Raw genomic sequence first — 13,488 nt, 5'->3', positions numbered from 1 at the left:
GCCAGGGCAATGAGTACTTTTATTCCCAGTTGAGCAACCTTATCCCACCCAGGAAGGGTGGCATCACAGTCTCCCAGGTGACAGGCCTCTCCTGCCATGCTTTCTGAACCCAGAAGAGAAGGAAGGTTAAGCCTAGTGAGGAAGACACGTACGGAAGTTCACTAAATGTGGAGCAGGAGCTGAGTGTCCAGCCTGGAGGTGGCCTGGCTGGGCTCGGATTCCGGCTGCCTGCTACGGGACTCGGGTGCGCACTCCTACCAGGCATGAGAGCTCCCTGAGACTGGTGGGGTATAGCCTGTGGTCATCCTCAGTGTATTGTAGTAGTTACTGTTTAGTATTATTGGATCAGATGAAGGTGCTTTGTTGCACAAGAAAGGTCAGGGGTATAAGTTTTGAAGAAAAAGAACTTGGAGCAAAATTAAAGCTTACAATGAAAGACCAGCTCTTGAGCTAAAGTAGCAATTCAGTTATACTGGGATAAGTTCAGGTGTATGCGTGCTTGATTGCTTCTCAGATAGTCCGGTGTGAGTGATCAGGGATACAAGATAGGCAACATCTGGCTCTGGGGGGGATGCTGGTGCAAACAGGAGATAGGACCTAGATGACCTTGGGAGTCCTGAAAGTCTTCTCAGTGGAATTGGGGGTGCAGGAAGGGGAGCTGGAGGCAGGACCAGGCCACACCCATAGGCAGCGTGAGTGTACGGACGGGGGTCTAGGTGCGGCGCGCCCCATCTGGCAGCAAGGGTGCCTGGTGCTGACAGCGCCCACACTGGCTCACTGAGGCAGCCCCCCCTCCCACTGTATAGTTGGAGGGGCTGTTTCCAGCCCAGTCTGGCTGTCTCCAGTGTCTGTGCCCTTAGCCACCACCCTGAGTGCTCCAGCATAGGACTGCCAAGACTAGCTGTGACTTCATGATGAAAGCACTCAGGGCCCTAAAGAGTCACTCAAGCAGAATTTTTCATGTGTCTCAGTCACATCTGGCTTTGCTCACCCAGAACTGCTGTGGTGTGCTCAGCACCAAAGCCAGAGGTTAAGTGAGGGGCCATGCCTCTGGGGCTCCCAAGGTCCCAAAACAAATGTGAGGCGGGGGCTTATTTGTCATCATGAGCAGTTGTCTGAAGAACAACCAGGTTCACTTCAGAGACTGGCATGTCTAGAGAACAGATGTGTCTTTAGGATTAAGACTTTATCTGAGGAGAGGATTTATTGAAAACAAAATTTTGAAAAGTACCAGCCACATTCCAGTGACTCCTGCTCCATGGCCGGACCCTGAGACCCTCACCCACCAGCAGCAGAATTCTGTGCTGGAAGCCTCTCCTTACTTTGGTGGGTCCCCTGGTCTCAGGACAACCTGAAATGGCTGACAGGTGAGGGGGTCTTCCAAATATAAAATGTGGACATGCAGGCTCTGAGGTTCACCTTAGGGTACCAGCTGTCCCTACCCACCAGACTCTCCCACACACATCCACCCAAGAACAGGGCCAGCCTCCCCCGTACACTCCCACACAGGAAGCTTGCTCTTTGTCCCTATAAAATACCAGTTGAATTCAACATAGAAAACTTGCTGCCATTTGCCTGCATACTTAGTTCCACAAAGACGTTTTGGCACATTACTTGTTGATAAGTGGAAACCAAGAGAAGGCAGGAAGTGTCAGTGTGTAAGAAGCAGGGAGCACACCCCTTTCATGGTTAACATTGAGAGGAGATGTGGGGACTTTAAAGTAGATAAGTCATCCGCAATCTGCCATCATAATCCACTGTTTATTTCTGTTGTTAAATTGCAAAGACACGGTAGAGCGTCGGCCTGGTGTGCGGGGGACCCGGGTTCGATTCCCGGCCAGGGCACATAGGAGAGGCGCCCATTTGCTTCTCCACCCCCCACCCCCTCCTTCCTCTCTGTCTCTCTCTTCCCCTCCCGCAGCCGAGGCTCCATTGGAGCAAAGATGGCCCGGGCGCTGGGGATGGCTCCTTGGCCTCTGCCCCAGGCACTGGAGTGGCTCTGGTCGAGGCAGAGCGATGCCCGGGAGGGGCAGAGCATCGCCCCCTGGTGGGCAGAGCGTCACCCCTGGTGGGCGTGCCGGGTGGATCCCCGGGCGCATGCGGGAGTCTGTCTGACTGTCTCTCCCCGTTTCCAGCTTCAGAAAAAAAAAATTGCAAAGACATCTCACTGCAGGAACAGCTTCTCTATTGTGGAGCATTAAGGTGTTTCCAGCTGTGCTTGCTGGTCTCCACATTTGAAGGCAGGCACTGGCCCAGGGTCCTATGTATGCAGTTCTACCCCCAAGGGACATTTTCGTTGTCATGACTGGGAAGGGGCACTACTGGCATCTAGTGGATTGGGGGCTAGAGATGCTGCTCCCCCTCCCACCCTACAGTTCCCAGGGTTGCCCCACCCAGAGAATGACCCCCGAGGGAAGCCCTGGCCCAGAGGGTCCCCTCCATGTGTGGAGGTGCTGGCTTATAGAATGGATGTGATGATGCCTCCCGTGGGTCCCTAGGACTAAACACAGGCAAGGGTGAAAAGGCACTAAGCTCAGTGCTGGGATGCTCTGGCTTTCCCTAAAGAGAAGTCTATTGCTGCACCTTTAGTGCATGGACACTCAGCTCTGAGTGTGTCACGGACATGCCTGTTCTCCTCCCAGCAGCACTGAATTCTTAGGCAGCATGGCCCCTTTCTCTCCCGAAAGACATGCTAGCTTCAGGGGACCCTCTACCCACCATAGACATTTTCCTGGGTCCACCGCCTTCTCAGTCCCGCCCTCCCACCCAGCCCAGAACCAGACAGTGGGAATAAAGTTACCTCAGAAGGAGCCTACCATCTGTTCACATTGGCTCATCACTGGGTCATCTCTTCCAGCATCTTCTGTCTCTGTTCACAGGTCTCCAACTGGCTCTGCAACAAAAGAATCTGGTATAAAAAGAACATAGGGAAGTTTCAAGAAGAGGCCACCATTTACATGGTTAACACAGCAGTGGACACCACTGAAGTTGGAGGCCCATAGAGCCGGGCCAGCCACCCATCCAGACCCCGCTCTGGTGAGTGACACTGCCCGGCCCAGGTCCCATCATTCCCATGAGGCTGGGCCCACTGAGCTGTGATTTCTGTTCTTGATGGCAATGATCGTGATTGAGTCAGCTCCCTGCAGGCTGTGCTGGTGCTGCAGAGCAGTGACACCCCCATCGAACACCTCTGTCCTGACCTCTTCCTGGTGAGAGAGCCTGGGAAATCCCAACTGAGGATGTTCTGCAACTTTTGGGGATAGAACACTTGTCATGACTCCTCCCAACCCTTCCAGGTTCCTCTGGACCAGCGGTTCTCAACCTGTGGGTCACGACCCCGGCGGGGGTCGAACGACCAAAACACAGGGGTCGCCTAAAGCCATCGGAAATACATATTTTATTTAAAAATGTATTGTATAATAAATATGTATTTTCCGAAATACATATTTTATTTAAAAATGTATTGTATAATAAATATGTATTTTCCGAATAAAATATGTATTTTCCGATGGCTTTAGGCGACCCCTGTGTTTTGGTCGTTCGACCCCCGCTGGGGTCGCGACCCACAGGTTGAGAACCGCTGCTCTGGACCCTTCCCACTGACCGGTGCCAGAGACAGATTTATCACCCTGCGGACCCTGGCCTCTCTCCAGCCTGCCTCTGGGGAAGGCATCTTGTGGTTCCAGGTGAGTCTCAAGGATGCTTTTAGGGTCCCTGACTCAGTTTCAGGACAGAGATGCAGAGCTCAGGTGGATGGCAGGTCCTCAGAACAGGCCATCTTGTTAGCAACATCTCGGGCTCTGCAGGGCCCCCCTGAAGTCCTGGCAACAACACTGGCTTGTTGGGTACTACTTTCATTTCGTCATAGAGATGAGTGCAGGTTGGCAAAGCCACCAGCGGGCACAGCTTTGTGGGACCCAGTCTGAAAAACCCTGTGCCCTTCACCACTGTCCCTGCAGGATTTAGTAACTCTTAGCTGAGTGGTGGGCACAAGTGCCCAAAACAAGGCTTTGGCTGTTGAGGAGAAGAAGCCTACCCCGCAGAGAGCGTCTGTACTCCAGGGGGGGGCGTGTGGAGGAGTGGGGGCAGGCAGATGAGACCCTGACCATGAGAGTGTGCAGGCAGCCCCATTGAGCTCAGACCTACTGCCCTGTCGGTGCCTGGGCCTCGCCAGCCTGGCTGCCCCTCAGTTGGGACCCAGCTGTTCCACGGTGAAGATGCCCACATAGGTACCTGGGAAGAAAATGAGCCAAGGAGCTGGATGCAGTGTCTGGAAGTTGCTCAGGGTACTGGGCATCATGCCGGGCTGGCCAGGATTGAGAGGTACCATCCTCGTGATTCCTGGGACCACCCCAGCCTCTCATGGATAATTATAGGGGCCCAGTCCCATACTCAGAATCATCTTGAGGAGGCTACACAGTCAGAGGTAAAACTGGGTAGGGCCTTACACAGCCCAGCTGTTTCCTTCATGTGGGTGTTCCCTGCCAAGCCAGAAGCAGCCCCCCACCGACTTACCCTCACCCTTAGTAAGGGTGCAGGGGATGGATGCCTCCCGGCATCTTCAGCAAAGGGTACATGTCCCATCACTATGGCAACCCACTGTCCATAATAAGCATGTAGGCAGAACAGGGGACTCTGTGCTTGGGGCTTAGCACCTCGGTCACAATGGATGCCAGTAGGTGAGAATGAATTGGGTCCCCACCGTGAGGACCCTGACACACAAGGCCAACCCTTAACTCTAGAAGCATCCGAGGTCCAGAGCTGCTGAAGTCCCCACAAGGTGTCCCCAGACCATGACCTGGGGATGTAGGCAGCACGCTGTGAGCCCCTTCCTGTGCTGCTGCTCCCACTGCTGCACGGCCCCTGCCCTGGGCAGGCACAGATGCCCTCTCAGCGGGACGGGCTGCCAGGCAGGAACCATCACCTCTGTCCTGGGCACCCGAGCAGCATCTGAGCTGCCATTTGGCTCCCATCCCACCCCTATGTGCCAGTCTGTCACCCAGTCTGCAGGTGGACACCTCCCCTCATCGTTCACGTCTGCCTCTCAGGAACACAGGGCTGTGGGTGTCCATCTGAGGGTAAATGTTGTTTCCCTGAGGCCAGCGTCTGCACCCCAGTTGCTCAGACTGATGGGTGGGGCAGTACCGGCCCCTTGGTGTCTCCATGTCATATGCCAGGCAGTCCTAAAAAAAGCCTGTTGATTCACTTGCCCAACACTGTCCACTGAGGCACAAGCACCATGGCAGCTCCTTGGAACATGGAGGAGGAAATAGCTGAGGTGAGGAGGGTCCTGGTGGGTTAGATGGAGTAGAAGGCCAGCAGGAAGGCTCAGTAAAGGAAAGTGCGAGAGAGGAAGGTGAAAAGGCTCATGCTGCCCTGTCCAGTGGCAGCAACCATGGTCTTGGGCCGAGTCAGGAGGTCTGACCTTGAGGTTTCGATTACTGTTGTGGGGCCTGTGAACCACTGACTCAGGAGCCAACCCCAGAGCCTGAGTTAGGAAGGGGAACTTATAGCCCTCCTCTTGTGGGCTGTAAATAGGACTTGCCCCAGAGCAGACCGCCTTAGAAGAGCCGTTTTCAGTGGTGTTTTCCTTTGGAGTGGATGTTCTGTGGACAAACATCTCAGAGTCATGTGTGCTTGCTATGTCTCTGCACTGCAGACGGAGCCCCCGAGTGTCCAGCCAGGTTTCTGATCCACTTCTCGCTCACTGTGTCTCGCTGTGATGTTCCAGGGCCTGTCATCAGCTCCAGGCCTGACTGGGCCTCCATGCTCAGAGTGTCTGGAAACCCCAGCTGTACTGAGATGCCTCATCAGTCCTTATCCAGAGCCCCCTGGGCACCCTTTTCCTGCTGGGGAGTACCGCCATGTCACAGGTCAGGCATCAAGGCCCAGGACTGACCCCTCCGCATCTCTCCTGTCTCCTCTTCGTGGTTCACCGGGAAATGGGGTCAAGACAGGCCATCAGTCTCAGGGCTGCCTCTCTGACACTCTCTTGCTATCTTTTCAGGCCAGGGGAAGCTGGCAGTGAACCAGGCCCCCAGTGTCGACCATTTCACTCGCTGGAGATCCCGGCATCGCCAACTCACATGCATCTTTAATTGTTTTGGGGACAACAGAAAAGAGGACAGTGTGACCTGCTGTAGATTGCCGGCATTAGTGTTTTTACTGCATGTGCAGCCAATTACCTCAAAAAACCCAGAGCTGACAGCAGATAGTTCTTCCTGAGCCACATTCTAGGGACACCACACCGACTCTTGTTGATGATCTGGGATTTGAAAAAGACCAAGATGCTGCTCATTTTCTCAACTCTTTTTTAATAGTAATTTTATGGTAAAACTGATTGTCCCTCCTAGGACTTGTCACAAATTCCCCTGTTAAAATTTTTTACTTTAATTTTAATATTGTTCACCACTGGATCTGTTTCTGGTGATAGTTGACCGTGGGGACGCAGGGCCGTAGTGGCGCGTTCGTCCGTCCATTACCAGCTCACGCAGACGCTGCCTACTCTTGTATCTTTTAGAACAGCTTTGGTTCAAGTCTGTCATGGGCTCAGAATTTAACCAGGGGTTAGTTTTGCACTTTTTTTTTTCCTGTTAATACAAGTTCTACCATTTTCAGCTGAAATGTCATTGAAGACCATGACAGGGTGTTTTCAAAGAACCGTGGTGGCCTTGCCTCTGGCTCTTGTGTGCCCTCTTGTGGCCATGGTGTGAATGCAGCTCATGATTCGATTGGCTACTGACTTCAAGCTGGGTCTCTTGGAGGGTTTTAATTTGAGGAAATGCCCCCAGATCCAATTTTGCACATAAAGTCGCATTTTACTAACATTACATATTGTACTATTTTAAAATGCCTAAAATGTGGCCCCACAAGAGTAATCAAGCTGTAAAGATTACAAGAGCGCAAAGAAGTTACCCTGGCGCCCCTTGAGCCTGCCCTGCTAGCACAGAGCCTCCATGCAACAGGTGGGGACACTGGGGCTTGGAGGCTTCTTGACCTGTGCCCCAGGCCCCAAGTTAGGAGGAACTGGCAGAACTAGGGTTGCAAGCCTGAAGGCAGTGCAGGGGTACTGCTCATCAGTATAGCTGCTCAAGATGGCAGTTTTTGGGCCCTGGCTAGTTGACTCTGGTTAGAGTGTTGGCTAGCATATGAACATCCTGGGTTCAATTCCCGGTCAGGGCACACAAGAGAAGTGACCATCTGCTTCTCTACACTTCCCCTCCCCCTTCTCTCCATCTTCTCCTCTGCAGCTAGTGGCTCGATTGGTTTGAGCATCGGCCCAGGTGCTGAGGATAGCTTGGTTGATTTAAGCATCGGCTCTAAACAGGGATTGCCTGGTGGATCCTGGTTGGAGCAGATGCGGTAGTCTGTCTCACTATTTCCCCTCTCACTTAAAAAAAAAAAAAAAAGATGGCAGTTTTCTAGAGGCTATTAAATATTAAAAATGCAGCCCTGGCCAAGTGGCTCAGTTGGTTAGAGTGTTTTCCTGATATGCAAAGGTTGTGAGTCCAATCCTCAGTCAGGGCACATACAGGAACAGATTGATGTTTCTGTTTCTCCCACTTTCTCTCAAATCAAATAAAAAAATTTTTTTAAATGCACACACCTTTTCCCCGCTAATTCCCCCTTCTAGAGATTTTTCTACAAATACTTGGATATTAGTGCAAAATGATGCTTTTCTTGCCACATTTTTTTGCAAATTAAACAAACATTGCCTGACTTATAGTGGCACAGTGGGTAGAGCTTTGAGTTGGAATGCTGAGGTCGCTGGTTCAAAACTATGGCTTGCCCGGCCAAGGCACATACAAGAAGCAACTGCAGTTGATGCTTTCCACTCCTCCCCCTACAAAGGAGATCAGGGTGGGGTGGGGTGAGAGGTCCAGCCGCTGTGTCTGGACACAGGCACCAGGGGTCGCTGTGGTCCACAAATTCTGCAGAGGATACAGAGATGGAGATAGAGTCCTGGACACATGCCTCTTCTGGGCTTTGACCCCAGGAATGTAAGACACCCTTACTGTGTGTCTGTGGAGTCCAAGGGCTCATCTTAAAGGGCTGGGCTCAGTAGGAAACAGTGAACTCTATCATTACTGTTATACTCAACATGTCCCTTGCAATGTGTCTGACGACCTCCAGCCCAGGCTCCCTCCTTCAAGTTATATTTGCATATAATGTACAGGCCCTGATTTGTTTGTTTATTAAAACTGATGTTTGCATATAATTTTTATGTTATTTGCATTGCTTTTTATAGATTTGTCTTGATTTTGTGAACCACTTTGGTGGGAAACACAGACTGGGAACCACCAGATTGCCTGGTCCTGGGCCACCATGAAATCACATCTCCACTTACCTGATCGGGAGTCATATAGGAAGTCATGCTTCATCCTCTCAGGGTCCCACAGATTCACTGAGGCAGAGGCCACCAACACCCAAGCAAGGTTCCAGGCAGTGGAACAAAGACCAACTGATAATCCTCCAGTCATGGGGGCTACCCCGAGGGCTGTAGGCCAGGGCCTCTCAGCTGGACCACTTGGGTTAAACACAGGTCCTGGCGAGGGGTCTGGGTGAAAGAGCTGCTAATATCCTCCCTGATCCACATCTTTCAACCTCATTTCTCTTACCAGAAAAAACGCTGATGTTCACCATGCTAATTATTAGCAAAATATCTAGGGTTGATTGGCAATTTTTAAAAAGGCTGAGCTTTAAGTTAAAGAGTTTTTTCTTCTTTCTTTAATTGATTTTAGAGAGAGGAAGGGAGAGAGAGAGGCAGCAACACTGGTCTGTCCCTGTATATGCCCTGACCAGGGATCGAGTCGGCAACCTCTGTGCTTCGGAGTGATGCTCTCACCAACCAAGCTACCCAGCCAGGGCAGTTAGAGTTTTTCAAGTGGCAGCTGAAAACCTGGAGTTGAGCCTGACTGGGATCATTGCCCCACCTGAGCATGGACCCTACATACGACACCTGTCACTTGGGGCCAGCTGAGACAGGGCACGGGCTGTCAGCTTCCTAGGAGTCTTTATTTTGGAATAGCAAGATTCTGGAAAGAGAGAGATGGCACTTCCCATCTCAAAACACATTCAAACCTGTGGGAACCAGAGGTTAGGGAGCCAGAGGACCTGACTTTTAAAAGTAAATTATAGGCCTGACCTGTGGTGGCGCAGTGGATAAAGCATCAACCTGGAATGCTGAGGTCGCCGGTTCAAAACCCTGGGCTTGCCTGGTCAAGGCACATATGGGAGTTGATGCTTTCTGCTCCTCCCCCTGTTCTCTCTATCTCTCCCTCTCACTCTCTCTCTCCCCCCCCTCTAATAAAAATGAATAAATAAAAAAATCTAAAAAAGTAAATAAATAAAAGTAAATTACAAGCACAGGGTCATCTTGTCCCCATTCTGCTGGTAAGAACACCAAGACAGGAAGACAGGAAATGGGTCATCTGAGTGAGATCTCCAGTATTAAAGGAGCCACCACTGGCCTGTGATGGTACCAGTTGACCCAGTAATCACTAACAGGCACCAAAACTAGCGAAGGTAAGTTTGAGGAAGGTATTGGTGCATTCTCACTTGCCTCCCTCGACCAAAGCATTGGGGAAACTGAGGCACGGGGCTGGGTCCTGGGGTGGAGGTGTAGGCCTTCTCCCCCACATTCTGGGCTCCTCAACCCTCCCCCTACCTACCCACCTGTGGACCTCACAGGCCCTTAATGCCCCCTCCAGTTTCTGACCCTGGTCCAGCTGCTTGGCCAAGGCTTCCTTACACCAGGGCCACTTGTCAGGAAGGGCTCAACCCCCACCAGGAGCAAACTTCTCCTGCCAGAGCCCCAATTTGAGTCCTACCTCCAAATCCTATGTGCTGCCCTCCCTGACTGTTTCTCCCTCTGAGAAGTGGAAATAGATGTAGCTCCGCCTAGAGGGCTCTGTGGGACTCTTATAAGTACATCCCCACGAAGTACTAAAGATGGTATCCATACCTGTGGAGAGTCTGGGGTTATATTGTCCCCATTCTGCCAAATGGGACACCAAGACTGGAGGCCAGTTGTCAGACCAAGGCCAGCCTTACTCAAGCTGTCACATTTTACGTGACCTGCTGTGAGTGCCAGCATGTGAAGCAGAACTTCCCTGACAGCTCTCCACTGGGCCGCTAAGGGGCAATCTTACAGTGAAGCAGGCCTATGTACTTAGTGGCCCTTAGCTTCCCTTTCCTCTGAATCCAGTCGTCCCCCCCACCGCACTCCCGCCACAGGGCCTATAGGATCCGTCTTTTGCATCATCTTTCTCTTCACCAGTCCCTTACTATCCCTCCCATAAATACATTCCCACCCCAGGGTCACTTCCTCTGCCCGAGTACCTTCTCTTCCCTTCTTTGCCTGGCTAACTGCCATGTCCCTACCCAAACCTTTCCCTGCTCCCAGCCGCTCCCCAACATCATCAGCCATAACCCCCCCAAGCTTACTTCTCCCCCGAGCCTATCCTGGGACCCCGGCCATGGGCCCGGAGCACCTGAGGGCTGGGGACATTGTTTCTCCCTCCTGATACCTTGTTCTCTTTTAGAGTGAGATGAGGCACTTCAGCAGCTGCTGGCCTGGCTCCTGCTGAGCTTGCCCTGGGCCTCTAATTACAAGCCAGTAACACGGAGGACCTGGGCTGTGTGTCCGTTAAGATGTCTGCCCCTCTCTGGTTCTCAGCCTTATACCTGCCTTGCCAATGGGAATTTTCTCAACCCAAGCAAGCCCTAAGCAGGTTGAAAGGTGAGGAGAGCTGTGATCTGGAGCAAGGAGGTCTGCGATCTCAGTCACCCCACATTGGTTGGTTGTCAAAGTTTCCCTGAGACCTTCTGGTTTAAATTCCTAGAGTAGGCAGGCATATGTTCTGGTCCACCTGGACCCTGCCCCTCACCTGATCCACCACCTCTCTGAGGCCTCCCTGCAGTAACCCCATACATGATCCTGACTCTAGTCCCCTCCCCCCCATCTGACATCTGACCCTGCCAAGCCCTGGCTTTACACCTTATTGTGAGCTTTGGTCACAATAAGCCCCTGATCCTGGCTCCACCCCTTCTCCCTTAAAGCTTCTGCACTCTCCACCGCTGCTCTGAACTCTGAACACTGAGCCTTCTCCATTTCCAGAGAGTCTGTCAGAGAAACCTGGGACAGGGAGGATCGGAAACTGGATTATGTCTGTGGTGAGATTGGCTGCTGTCCCTGGACTCTGGACCCCTCTCAGTCCTTGGGTTTAGAGGGGCTCATGTTCAAAGTCCTTGCAGAATTTCCTCCAACCCTCCTTGCATCTCAGTCTCCTACCTCCAAGAATGGCCACAACCTTCCCCCCGTCCCAGGGCCACTAATAAGGGTATGATTCTAGAAATTTTTTTTAATTTTTATTTATTGATTTTAATGAGAGAGAAATGAAAAGAGAGAAGGACAGGAACATCGATCTGCTCCTGTATGTACCCTGAGCGAGGATCAAACCTGCAACCTCTGTGCTTCAGGACAATGCTCTAACCAACTGAGCCACCTGGCCAGGACAGTGATCTAAGAAATTTTGTGGGCCCCTCATCACTGCATGTAAATTTGGAGCCTTAGTAGAAGTTTTCAGATTCCCTGGGCCAGTGCATGGGAAAATTTCGAGGTTGTAGAAGTTCATCCAGGCCCAAGTTAGGTAGGTTGTGGCAGTTTCAAGTTCTCTCACATGCAGTTGTATACCCTCTTGCAGTTTCAAAGTCACCCACATCAAATTTCAGGATGAAAATTCTAAGAGCCTCTTCGTCAGTGCATGGTAAAGCCCCATACCCAATGCCTAGAAAAGATTTCTGTTCCACTAAGACTCCAGGAGGCATGTCAAGGTCTGCCACACCAGAGCCCTGCAGGAAGTCTGGAGGCCCTCAGATCTGGTGGAGAAATTAATGCCCTGATTTAGGTGCTTTGGGAAGTTTAATGTCCCCCACCCAACACTACTGCAAAGCCCTGGGGGAAGGCAACAGCTCAGGGAGGGAGCTGGGCTGCCTTGGATACCAGTTCAATCCCTGTCCCTCTCCTGTGTGATACTGAGCACCTCTGCACATCAGGCAGCACCACCAAGACCTAAAGAAGAGACGCTGTTGTTGGCCCAGCCCTCTGCAAGGGAAATTAGACTGTGAGGTGGACTAGAGGCAGGGCCTGGGTTTGACCCAAGAGTCTAGATTTTTTGCTCAGGGGTCTCTGTGGTGACCCATCAAGGGTTCACCAGAGAACATGCCCCCACTGAGGAACCATGAGAGCCATGCAGGGTGTGTGAGCAGGGCTCTAACCAGAGCTTGTGGGAAGCCAAAGACACTCAGGCCCAAAAGTGTGGCTCAGGCTGTAGCTCTTCCTTTGCAGGGGTTTCCTCAGCCCAAAAGACAAGGCTCCTATCCTGGAGCCAGCAGGGCACTGGATTCTACTTCCAGAATCAGCCCCTGCTACTCCAGGACACCAAGTGAACCCTCTGAGCCTCAATTCCTCATCTGCAAAGTGGAGCAATAACAAGAACAGCCTTACTGGGAGGGGTCAGTGAAGAGATGCAAGTGCTTCAGAGCCACTAGGCAGATGTGTGAGCCACCTGCCAGCTGTGGTTCAAGGCAGGTGGACAGGTGGACAGTGCTGAAACATGTCCACGAGACAAGGTGCACATTCTGGGGAGAGACATTCGGGTCTACTTGGAACACATGAGCCCAAAAGACCTGGGGGAAGTCTAGAAGCCCTGAAGAGAGTCAGACACACAGAAGGGTCTGGGGTGGGTATACTGAGGCTGCCCTGGCCTTCCTCCATGTGGTCAAGGAAGTCAGAGCCTCCTGTGTGATATCAGTCCAATTATAGGCTCCTGGCTGCTGGGTATAATGGCGGTAAAGGGGTGAGCTCCCCATCGTCAGGAACAAGCAAGCAGACAAGGGATCTCCAAAAGTAACTAGGCTAGGAAGCCAAGCCAAGAGGCCTGATTCTCCAAGGATACACTAGGAGGCAGGTCACAGCCTCATGACAGGAGACCGAAGTTAGTACCGCCCAAACACTGGATTCCCTGGTCTAACAACAGGTTCCAAAGAGCTAGGGAGTGAACATTCCTCAGCTCTGGGCATCGGCAGGCCACTCTTGCCTGGTGAAACGTAAGCTGGGCCTGGCCCCGTAGACTGCATGTTTTTCCAGTGGCTTCTTCAGCCATGGTCTGACCACAACCTAGATTCCACTGGGTCGGTCATTTCCAAGTGTTTGTTTCCAGCTGGGCCAGACAGTGGGTGCGGACCAAGGACAGGGGCCTCAGCCTCCCAGAAGGCCCGGAGAAGCACCCTCGGGCCTCCACTTGGTCCTCCCCCTTCCTAAAAGCCCCTCATTAAATACACTCAGCGGCCAAGTGACAAGCGATGGGGGACAATCTTGCTGAACAGGCCCAGTGGAGCTTGTGTGTTCCATACAGAGGGTCTTCATCCCCCACCAGGACCCCATATGCAAAGGCTCCCACCAGGACCTCAAATGCAAAGGACCCC

This window comes from Saccopteryx leptura, chromosome 1 (assembly GCF_036850995.1).
Source record: "Saccopteryx leptura isolate mSacLep1 chromosome 1, mSacLep1_pri_phased_curated, whole genome shotgun sequence".
Taxonomy (NCBI): Eukaryota; Metazoa; Chordata; class Mammalia; order Chiroptera; family Emballonuridae; genus Saccopteryx; species Saccopteryx leptura.
This window is presented reverse-complemented; position numbering follows the sequence as displayed.